General features: G+C 40.7%; 1 long non-coding RNA gene across 1 annotated transcript in view; it reads right to left on the bottom strand.

Moving 5' to 3' along the window:
• Positions 1 to 492: 492 nt before the first annotated feature.
• LOC122562403 (uncharacterized) overlaps positions 493 to 12,100 on the bottom strand; it is a 175,284-nt gene continuing 163,676 nt past the window's right edge. The window contains exon 7 of the long non-coding RNA XR_015761298.1: positions 493 to 554. This is a non-coding gene — a long non-coding RNA (uncharacterized LOC122562403). The remainder of the gene's footprint in view (positions 555 to 12,100) is intronic.

Below are 12,100 nucleotides of genomic sequence, written 5' to 3'. Positions count from 1 at the left end.
TTTGTGATAAAAATAATGATGTTTTTAAGAATGTGAACCTCATGGCTTGTTGGAGCCAAGGAGAGGAGGGACTTGTGCTGTATATAATGGGAGACTTTGTAAGCCTCAGCGCGCTTTTTCTCAGAAGAGTGCCCAACTCTGCAGACTTGCTAATAAAACTTTGTTTTCCTGAATTTGTCTAGAGCGATTATTGAGAAGCGATTTTCGTTTCTAACATAAACCAAAATTGATAAAAGGATAAAATAAAAATAATGAAAAATCAGTGAGGATTCTAACAACTGCCATATCTACCTAAAGACTTTGCATGACAGAGGGAAATTGCTTTGAGCTCTAATCATTTGCAGAATAGATACTGCTGCTGTCTCAATATCCATTAACATGTGCATGTGAAGTACATAGTGTGGTGTTTCCTTGAACGTAATTACAAAGACAATATTTCTACTTCCTAGTCAATTTGACTAACATAGTGTAAATCACTGTCAAATACAGAATACCTTTTCTGCTGTGACAAGGCGAAAGTTTGAATTTTCCACTTTTGCAACTATCTTCTGGCTCTGTAATATGTTTCAGAAGTATAGGAATTAGTATCATGTGAGGTATATAAAGGTAGTTTATTCTGTTCATTTTTGTTCAATTTCTCAATTCACTTCAGTCACAATAATTTTAATGATTTACTTGCATGGATGTATCAGTCTTAAAATTATGGGATAGATTTTTAACTTGTCATTCAGGCATAAAATAAGTCATTCAGGCACCTTACATATTATTAATAACTTCACATTTTTGATACACTTTGAATTTAAAATAAATTTGAAAATATTTTATAATTTTATAAAGAAATTACACTCTTCGTTCAAGTAATTGGTTTGCAACTAAATTTGCATATAAAGCAAGCTGTTGCATACCACACTCATGCATTCATACAAATGGGGCGGCACGGTGGTGCAGTGGTTAGCACTGCTGCCTCACAGTGCCAGGGACCCGGGTTCAATTCCCGCCTCAGGTGACTGTGTGGAGTTTGCACATTCTCCCCATGTCTACATGGGTTTTCTCCAGGTGCTCCGGTTTCCTCCCACAGTCCAAAGATGTGCAGGTCAGGTGAATTGGCCATGCTAAATTGCCCGTAGTGTTAGTGTAGGGGTATGGGTGGGCTGCGGATTGGTGTGGACTTGTTGGGCCGAAGGGCCTGTTTCCACACTGTAATTAATCTAAAAAAAAATACAAATACAAACATTTTCCCATATTAGTTTCCCCTTCCTAATTAAACTAGAAGAGGCCAACTGCCTGAATAGCCCCAGTGCAACTTGAAGCAGTCAGCACTACTTCAAGGGATGCTACATCCTGGATATATTAATAAAATTCTATTTTAATAATCTAAAAGAACTGGTAAATCAATGGACTCAAATTTTCCATTGCCATGCTGGAGGATCTTGTAGAGGAGAATGGGAAGCAAACTGAGGCACTGATCCCAATGGAAGCAGTGGTATCTTCCTGGGTGGTGGCTACTTCTCTATTGCCAATATGAAGAGATAAAAAAGTATGTCAATGGCAGAAATCTTACACTAATGACTGGCTGTAATGAACTTAATTACCTGTTCAGTGCTGTTAAACTAAGATCTCTAATTCATTTACTCGTGTAGTCCTGCACCAACTGTTACTGCTCACTCTCAATGCATCTCATCCCTGCTTCCCTTCACTGTCCTCAAATCATTGCACAGCACCACTCCCTTATCACACTCCATACCATTTCCTGTTCTCACCACATCACAACAACTCATAATTATATTGGCCATTAATATAAACAAATGTCTCTGGATGCTTCACAACAGCATAATAAAATACGATTTAAGACTGAACCACAAAGGTGGTACTAAGATAAAAAGTCAAATGTCTGAGCAAGGAGACAAGTGTATAAGCAGCATCTTAAAAAGAAGAGAGTTAGAGAACTGCAGATGTTCAGTGAGTGTGCTTCACTGCTACTTTCTTCACCTCCCATACCTCTGCAACCTGACATACAATATTTACATTATTCTGAACTCTCATGTGCATTCTCAAAATATCTCGCTAAGCCACCACTAATACTTCTTTCTTGCTGGTCAAAAAAGACAGAATTTGTTTCAACAGGTGACAATGAGAAAAGGCTGGAATTATATCCCGATTTGAGAAGTAAATACTTAGTACTGTGTACAGGAGCAACGCCATGAGCCTGGGCAATTCTAGGTTCGTAGGATATGTCCTACTGATTTTGGTCACAGGTCATCATCTTTTCTCCTGTCTTAATGGATTTCAGTAAGGCATTCAACAAAGTTCCTTAAGGTAGACTGGTTAGCAAGGTTAGATCACATGGAATATAGGGAGAACTAGCCATTTGGATACAGAATTGGCTATAGAAGACAGGGAGTGGTGATGGAGGGTTGTTTTTCAGACTGGAGGCCTATGACCAGTGATGTACCACAATGATCGATGCTGGGTCCACTGTTTTTCAACATTTATATAAATTATTTGGATGCAAACGTAGGGGGTATAGTTAGTAAGTTTGCAGATGACACCAAAATTGGAGGTGTAGTGGACAACAAAGAAGATTACCTCAGAGTACAGTGGGATCTTGATCAGATAGGTTAATTGGCCGAGGAGTGGCAAATCGAGTATAGTTTAGATGAATGTGAGATGCTGCGCTTTGGAAAAGCACATTAAGGCAGCAATTATACACTTAATGGTAAGGTCCTGGGGAATATTGCTAAACAAAAAGACCTTGGAGTTCAGGTTCATAGTTCCTTATAAGTGGAGATGCAGGTAGATAGGAGAGTGAAGAATAATTTCGTAAGCTTTCCTTTATTGGTTAGAGCATTGAGTATAGGAGTTGGGTGGTCATGTTACAGTTGTACAGGACATTGATTAGATTAGATTACTTACAGTGTGGAAACAGGCCCTTCGGCCCAGCAAGTCCACACCGACCCACCGAAGCGCAACCCACCCAGACCCAGTCCCCTACGCCTAACACTACGGACAATTTAGCATGGCCAATTCACCTAACCTGCACATTTTTGTACTGTGGGAGGAAACCGGAGCACCCGGAGGAAACCCGGGCAGACACGGGGAGAATGTGCAAACTCCACATAGTCAGTCGCCTGAGGTGGGAATTGAACCCGGGTCTCTGGCGCTGTGAAGCAACAGTGCTAGGCGCTGTGAGGCAACAGTGCTAACCACTGTGCCACCGTGCCACTCACAATGGTTTGGCTACCTTTGGAATACTGTGCACATTCTGGTCTCCTAGCTACACGAAAGATATTGTGAAACTTGAAAGAGTTCAGAAAAGATTTACAAGGAGGTTGCCAGGGTTGGAGCATTTGAGCTAAAGACAGAGGTTGAAGGGTTCAGAAAAGATTTACAAGGATGTTGCAAGGGTTGGAGCGTTTCAGCTAAAGACAGAGGCTGAATAGGCTGAGTCTATTTCCCCTGGAGTGTCGGAGGCTGAGGGGTGACCTCGTAGAGGTTTATAAAATCATGAGGGATGTGGAGAAGGTAAATAGACAAGATCTTTTCCCTGGGGGAGTCTAAAACTAGAGGGATTAGATTTGAGGTGAGAGGGGAAAGACTTAAGAAGGACCTAATGAGCAACTTTTCATGCAGAAGGTGGTATGTGTATAGAATGAGCTGCCAGAGGAAGTGATGTAGGCTGGTATAATTACAACATTCCAAAAGCATCTGGATGGGTATATGAATAGGAAGGGTTTAGAGGGATATGGGCCAAGTGTTGGCAAATGGGACTAGATTAGATTTGGATATCTGGTTGACATGGACAGGTTGGGTCGAAGAGAATGTTTCCATAATGTACTAACTCTATGATTCTATAATCTGTTGGCAGCCTGCCGAACGATACTTCAAAACTGGGATGGATGTTAAAGTTGTTGTTTGATTGGATGTTGAGGTTTTCTCACTACCTGGCAGGAGTGACGTTTTACAGAAATGCACTACATTCTCATGATGTCTTGGCCAAGTAAAATGCCTGATAATTGATGCTTGAATATTCTATATTTCTACATGTCCTTCAGTAGGAATTTCATGTCTACTTGAAATATCTCCTTACAATATCCGGGCTATAACACCATTTGATGAAAATCTGTCCATTCCTTATCTGTAGGTCTATGAGGGTGTCTCAACTTCCTCAACCGAAATCAATTTTCAATACAATGACACTCAGAAATCCTGCAGCCTCAGCTAGTGTGAGCTGACTGTCTAACTTGCTTAACTCAAAATTTGGTGTATGAGCCTGAATTGACAGAGCCATATTAAACATTGCTTTTGAATCATCCCCAACATTAAAGAATGTTCTGGTTACTCAAATAGCTGTTTGTGATATCACCCTGACCTCTGGTTATGGACAATGTTTAGTCATTGCTCTGGTGACCACGTGTGATGGTAAGTAGCTGGAACTTGTTTCTGCAACTGTTCTATATCTTTAATTCCATTCAGACTGTCTGCAATTATAGGCAAAGCTACATCTTTCACTCCAGCCAAATCATTTCCTCGGAGTAAGCCAACTCCATCCACTCGTATCTGAAGAGGGGGTCTTGGGGCATTCCCAGCTTTCCTTTTTTTACTTTGGATACTTCCATTCCTTTCATTATCCCACTGTATATCCTTCTTGGGTTTATAAGGCAGGTGAGAAATGATTTTATTATTTTGATCAGCTCATAATCATCAGCCATTTCTGCTGCCTCATAGAGTCATAGAGATGTACAGTACGGAAACAGACCCTTTCATCCAACTCATCCATGCCGACCAGATATCCTAACTTAATTTAGTCCCATTTGCCAGCACTTGGCCCATATCCCTCCAAACCCTTCCTATTCATGTACCCACCTGTTTAACATTTCACACTCTCTAGTTTACAAGATGGATTTTAAGTACAAAAGGTAGCGAGTTTTCACATTCTTAAAGAGAATAATTTATTTGAGAGCTTCATACTCCTAACACCATAAACCACATTTCAAAATTACTTTAGTCTTTCAAATTAGTATTGGTTTTCCCAGGGTGTTTCCTTAAGTTTCAATACCTTTATCAAGAAGTAACTTAGCACACAGAATTGCCTTTATTATTGCATCATAATACATAGAAACCGCCTCTGACGGTCTACCTGTCAATTTGTTCTGCATAAAAATCATTAGCTACCTCAATTCATTTTAAATTTTTTTCTTAAAATTTTTAAGGTTTGTAGAAATTTAAACATTTCCTTATTAAACTTTAAATTATGACTAGGTCTCTCCTTATTCAGCATTCAAAACTTATGTTTTTAACTGCTTCATTATGTGCCAGTATTCACAAACTCTCTCCTCTTTTTCACTTTTTCTCTTTGTTGAATCTCTAGTTGTAGTCTTTTAAATTCTTATTCTGTTTCTTTTGCTTCAAGTTCAATTCTGACACATTCTTTCTTGTTTTCACTTTTAAAGTTTCTTTAATTAAATTCTTGTAAACTTAAAACACTCATTACTTGGTGTACTTAGTTGCCTTTGCATTTCTACAAGTCTCAAAATGTATACCACTTGAATTTTGCAAATTGCAGAACTTCTCTTTATATTTCAGCTGTAAAACAGTGTCCACTTCCATTCCGGTTTAGAACATAGAACATCGAACATAGAACAGTACAGGCCCTGAAGTCCACGATGTTGTGCTGAGTATTTATTTTAATCTAAGATCAACCTCACCTACACACCCCTTGTCCAGCGGTTGCTTAAATGTTCCTAATGTCTCTGACTCTACTACCAGTGCTGGCAGTGCATTCCACGCACCCACCACTCTCTGCGTAAAGAACCTACATCTGACATCTTCCCTATACCTTCTTCCAATCACTTTAAAATTATGATCCCTCGTGACAGCCATTTCTGCCCGAGGGAAACGTCTCTGGCTATCTACTCTACCTGTGCTTCTCATTTCTATCAAGTCACCTCTTTGCCTTCTTCTCTCTAGTGTGAAAAGCCATAGCTCAGTCAACCTCTCTTCATTAGGCATGCCCTCCAATCCAGGCAGCATCCTGGTAAATCTACTCTGCACCCTCTCTAAAGCATTTACATTCTTCCTATAATGAGATTACCAGAACTGGACACAATATTCCAAGTGTGGTCTAACCAGGGTTTTATAGGGCTGCAGCAAAACCTCACAGCTCTTAAACTCAATCCCTCTGTTAATGAAAGCCAAAACACCATACGCCTAACAACTTGGGTGGCAACTTTGAGGGATCTATGAACATGGACCCCAAGAGCCCACTGTTCCTCCACACTGCCAAGAATTCTGTCTTCAATCCTGTATGCAGCATTCAAATTTGACCTTTCAAAATGAATCACTTCACAGTTATCCAGGTTGCACTCCATCTGCCACTTCTCAGCCCAGCTCTGCATCCTGTCAATGTCTTGTTGTAGCCTGCAACAGCCTTCGACACTATCTACAACACCACCAACCTTTGTGTCATCTGCAAACTTACTTGGTCACTGACCTTCAGGCAGAATACTTTCCATCCATTACCACTCGCAGTCTTCTTTCAGCCAGCCAATTCTGTATCCAGACAGCTAAACTTCCCTGTATCGCATACTTCCTAACTTTCTGAATGAGCCTACTGAAATGCCTTACTGAAATCCATATACACCACCTTCGTCAACTTGTTTTGTCACATTCTCAAAGGCTTATAAGGCATGACCTGCCCCTCACAAAGCCATGCTGACTATCTTTAATCAAACTATGTTTTTCCAAATAGTCATAAATCCTATCTCTCAGAATCCTTTCCAGTACCTTGCTTACCACAGACGTAAGACTGACTGGACTGTAATTCCCAGGGATTTCCCTATTCCCTTTCTTGAACAGAGGAACGACGACATGAATTAGGCCACTGCTGGAATATTGCATGCAATTCTGGTCTCCTTCCTATCGGAAAGATGTTGTGAAACTTGAAAGGTTTCAGAAAGGATTTACAAGGATGTTGCCAGGGTTGGAGATTGAATAGGCTAGGGCTGATTCCCCTGGAGCGTTGGAGGCTGAAGGGTGACCTTATAAAGGTTTATAAAATTATGAGGGGCATGGATAGGATAAATAGACAAAGTCCTTTTGCTGGGGTGGGGGAATTCAGAACTAGAGAGCATAGGTTTACAGTGAGAGGGGAAAGATATAAAAGAGACCTAAGGGGCAACATTTTCATGCAGAGGGTGATAAGTGTATGGAATGGGCTGCCAGAGGAAGTGGTGGAGACTAGTACAATTGCAACATTTAAAAGACATCTGGATGGGTATATGAATAGGAAGGATTTGGAGGGATATGGACCAGGCACTGGCAGGTGGGACTAGATTGGTTTGGGATATCTGGTCAGCATGGAAAAGCTGGACTGAAGGGTCTGTTTCTGTGGTGTACATCTCTATCACTCTATTTTCTTCCCTCCAAACAGCCGGTACTACTCCCATGGAGAGTGAGGATGCAAAGATCATCGCCAGAGGTGCAGCAATCTCATTCATCACTTCCTGCAGTAACCTTGGAGATATTTGATCAGGCCCTGGAGATTTATTTATCTTAATGCTTCCCAGAATTTCCAGCACATTCACTTTCTTAACATCAATCTGTTAAAGCCTATAAACCTCGCCCAGTGTTCTCACTCTCAACAAGGTCCATCTCTCTAATGAGCTCTGAAGGAAAAAGCTCATTTAGGGCCTACCGTACCTCTTGAGACTCCAGGCACATGTTCCCTCCACTAACCCTATTCGGCCCTACCCTCTCTCTGATCATTCTATTATTCTTCATGTACATATAGAATGCCTTTGGGTTTTCCCTAATCCTTCCCGCCAAGGCTTTTTTATGCGCCATCCTAGCTCTCCTCAGTCCATTTTTGAGTTTTCTCCTAGCTACCCTGTAATCCTCTAAAGCTGTGTCAGAACCTTGCTTCCTCAACCTTAAGTAAGCTTCCTTATTCCTATCGACGAGGAGTTCCTCTTCTCTTGTCGTCCAAGGCTCCTTCACCTTGCTATTCCTTTCCTCTCTCAGTGAAATAAAGTTATCCAACATAGTTATCCAACATAAGTTATCCAATAGGTGCTCCTTAAACAGCCTCCACATTTCAGTTGTGCATTTCCCGTAGAACAATTGTTCCAATTTATACTCCACAGCTCCTTTCTAATAACAGTATAATTTCATCTCCCCCAGTTAAATACCTTCCTATGTTGTCTGTTTGTATCCCTCTCCATGGCTATGGTAAAGGTGAGGCAGTTGTGGTCACTGTCACCGAAATGCTCTCCAACCGAGAGATCTGACACCTGGCCTGGCTCGTTGCTAGGCACCAACTCCAATATGGCCCCTAATCGACCTATCTACATATTCAGTCAGGAATCCCTCCTGGACACACTTGACAAAATCAGCTCCATCCAGACCATTTGCACTAAGGAGATACCAATCAATATTAGAGAAGTTGAAGTCACCCATAACAACAACTGTTACATCTGCACATTTCCAAGATCTGCAGTCCAACCTGTTCTTCCATCTCTCTGTTGCTATTGGAAGGTCTATAGAAAACTCCGAAAACAGTGTCTGCTCCTTCCCTGTTATTGACTTCCACCCATATTGACTCAGTAGACAAACCCTCCTCAACAACCTTCTTTTCTGCAGCTGTGATGCACTCTCTAATTAACAACGCTACTAACCCTTCTCTTTTACCATCTCTCTGTTCTTTTTAAAAGATCTAAACCATGGACCATCCAGCAACCATTCCTGCCCCTGTGAAATCTATGTCTCCATTATGGCCACACCATTGTTCCAAGTACTGATCCATGCTCTAAGTTCATCACTGTTATTCCTGCAATGAAACAGACACACTTTAACCCATCCCTTTGCCCTTCCTGACAGATTCTCTGCATTCTACTTATGCCCATTCAACAACTACCCTCTCCTCTGATCTGTAGCTCTGGTTCCTATCCACCTGCCAAACTAGTTTATACCCACCTGAAGTGCTCTAGCAAATCTTTTGCCGAGGACATTGGTGCAACCCATCCTTCATGTACAGGTCCCACTTTCCCCAATAATCTACATATCTGAAGCGTTCTCTCCTGCACCAGTCCTGTAGCCACGCATCTAGCTGCACTCGTTCCCTGCTCCTCGCTTTATTGGCCTAGCAAGAAAAATATGTGGCTCCTTTATCAATCTATCTTTCAATTAATTAAAATCAGAAATGTGATAATGAATATTCAAAAATGTATTTCAAGAGGGAACATCTTGTTCAGCCAATCTTACTTATGCAGAAGACATAACTTTATCTGGAATTTCAAAAGCCCTTTGATAGGGGGCCCCACAAATCAATAATGGATAAATCAGAACTGTGGAGTCGGGCAGAAGTGGAAGATTCAAATGCTAGCTGTCAGAAAGTACAAAGTAGAAGTAAAGGGTAATTATTCAACTATGAAGTTGGAAGTGATGTTCTACAAGAATATGTGCTGGAGCCTTTGTTGTAAGGGATCTCAAAATACATTATCACTAAAAGTTGTACTGCAAGTTAACAATCCATTAAAAGCAAAACAAGCAGTAGGCTTTGTTTCCTAGAGAAGTAGACCACGTGTGCAGTTCTGTTTACAGTTTTACTGAAAGAACATTGAGGCCTGGGAGGAGTTGCAGAGAACATTATAAAGGTGATGCCAGAAATTAATAGATAAATATATCAGGAAAGGATCACAGATTGGATCTCATTTTAAAAAAAAGAAGATTGAGGGGTTACCAGACTGAGGTATTTAACTTGTGATAGCTTTGAATGAGCAGACACAGAAAATGTTTCTTCTTATAGAGAATGTTTTCGTGTTTTGGGGAACAGAATAACAAAAAGGCATCAATATAAAATGATCAACAGAAATCTAATAGGGTATTGATAAGAAATTTCAGACAAATTCCAATGAGAATATGGAACTTGCTCCCACAAATACAAATCAAAACCTATGACATAGGTGCATTAAAAGGAAACACAGAAAATAATTTTAGGCAGAAACAAATAGGCAGTTATGCTGGTAAGTAGATAAACACCAGTATGGACAGATTCAGATGAATGGCCTGATTCTGTGTGAATATTCATGCTATCCTATGAATTTTAACACTCTGAAAATTCCAGCATGCATCCCTCATCTTTCAATCCAGTGAATGTTTTTCCTTGATCAGTAACCCACTATATATGTAGGGTGTTCACTATCTGAAACATGCATTCATTATATCCACAATTGCAGAATGTATTCTAGCAGCTTAACAAATTCTGAAATATTCAGCTCATGATTAGAAATATTTTCCATATGTGAAGCAACACCAACCTTTAATGTTGCATAGATGAGTACCCTATTATCCTCAGTTGTCCTGCAAACTAATTTAGCCAAAATCAAATAAACTAAATCATCTTTTTAAAGTTGAATAACATTAAGCATCAGAATGTACTGGTTTAATCTAATAGCATTCAAGGTTGCGTTCCCTCAAACGATGAATTCGTATTTACATGGTCTTAATTTACAGAGCAGTCCAACTGCCAAATAGAAATGGAGCTGTTTCAATTGTTACCAAGGAAGTACATTACGCACTGCTTAAATTTGTGTCCACCCTTCTGCACCAGTGTTTCATCCTATTACCACCATCTCCACTCGTCCCCATTATCACACCCTCTGCTGAACTTCATTTCAACTATGTGTTTCTATTTTTGTCCTTTTTTAGGAAGAAAGAAAACACCCAAGTGGCCAGAGGCGAGCAGTGACCTTCACATCAAAGGGCAATGCTGCCTGCTCAAACAGTGATGGTGAGGGCAGGGACTAAATTAAAATAGAATTGGAAACTGTGCATTTCTATTCTGCGCATGATGCATATGATGTAATCAGAATTCTACATAATTCCATTGTATTCTCGGAATTTAGTGCATTCCCATTTATAGATTGGAATGTATACACAGTTGAAAGCAACAAAAGATGTCAGCAGACATGATCCAGAAAAATATGTCAATCCGGGAACAGCTAAATAAATAGAAAATGCCATTATTTCATTATGAGCCCAAGAGTATCATGTGAAATCAGTAACTTCCTGTACTTTTTTAAAGCCAGAAAGTAAAGATCATGGCAGAAGAGCTGTGGCAATTCCCACCCTCCTATATGCCTCTGAGACGTGCATTGGCTATAACAGACACCTCAAGGCACTGGAGCAGTACTATCAACGCTGCCTGCACAAGATCCTGCAAATCTGCTGGGAAGAAAGATGCATCGCCACCACCATCCTCGACTAGGCCAATATAGAGGCACTGACCACCACTGATCGGCTACGATATGCTGGGCACATTATCCACATGCCCAACACAAGACTCCCTAAGCAGGTGCTCTACTCCTAGCTTTGAATGGCAGGTGAGCTCCATGTGAACAGAGGAAGTGCTTCAGTGATACCTTCAAGGCGTCTCACAGATACCTGGGAATCACTGGCCCAAGACTGTCCAAAGTGGAGGAGGAATATCTCGGAAGGTGTCAGCAACTTGAGACATGCCATCAGGAAAAAAAACGGAAAAGAAGTGCACTGCCACACCATTGCCCCGCTATTTCTTTTCCTGACCACCTTCTGCCCCAAGTGTAACAGATCCTGTGGTAACCACATCAATGTGTGCAGCCACCTACAGACACACCATGAGAGTGGAGGAGAGTCATCTTTGTCGGCAAGGGATCGGTAATGATGATAAGAAAAATGCCTGTTTTATCATGCTGACATTGTCAGCAACTTTGAAGGATAATAGTCATTTCTTCTATAACAAGATAGTTCTGCTCCTGCATTATAGCCAACACAAGTTTGCCAAGTTTGCATTTTAGAAACACCATTCCCAATTCACCAAATATGATCCAGCCAATTTGTGTTAATGAAATACATGTTGTCACGGAACTGACTGTAAAATGGTTAGTTTTGCTGAATCTCTTAGATGCATGGGTGCATTGTAAATATATATTGCATATCATCCATGCTGACTAGAAAGTTTCAAACTCATCTTCATTGATGAGTATCTTTCATTAGCATAACAGCATAAGAACTAGGAGCAGAAGTAGGGCCATCTGGCCCTTGGAGCCCGCTCTGCCAGTCAATA

Source organism: Chiloscyllium plagiosum, unplaced genomic scaffold, assembly GCF_037043375.1.
Source record: "Chiloscyllium plagiosum isolate Xiang-an unplaced genomic scaffold, Cpla_swu_hap1 HiC_scaffold_24, whole genome shotgun sequence".
Classification (NCBI taxonomy): Eukaryota; Metazoa; Chordata; class Chondrichthyes; order Orectolobiformes; family Hemiscylliidae; genus Chiloscyllium; species Chiloscyllium plagiosum.
The sequence above is the reverse complement of the archived record's forward strand: the minus strand, read 5'-3'. Positions and strand labels throughout refer to the sequence as shown.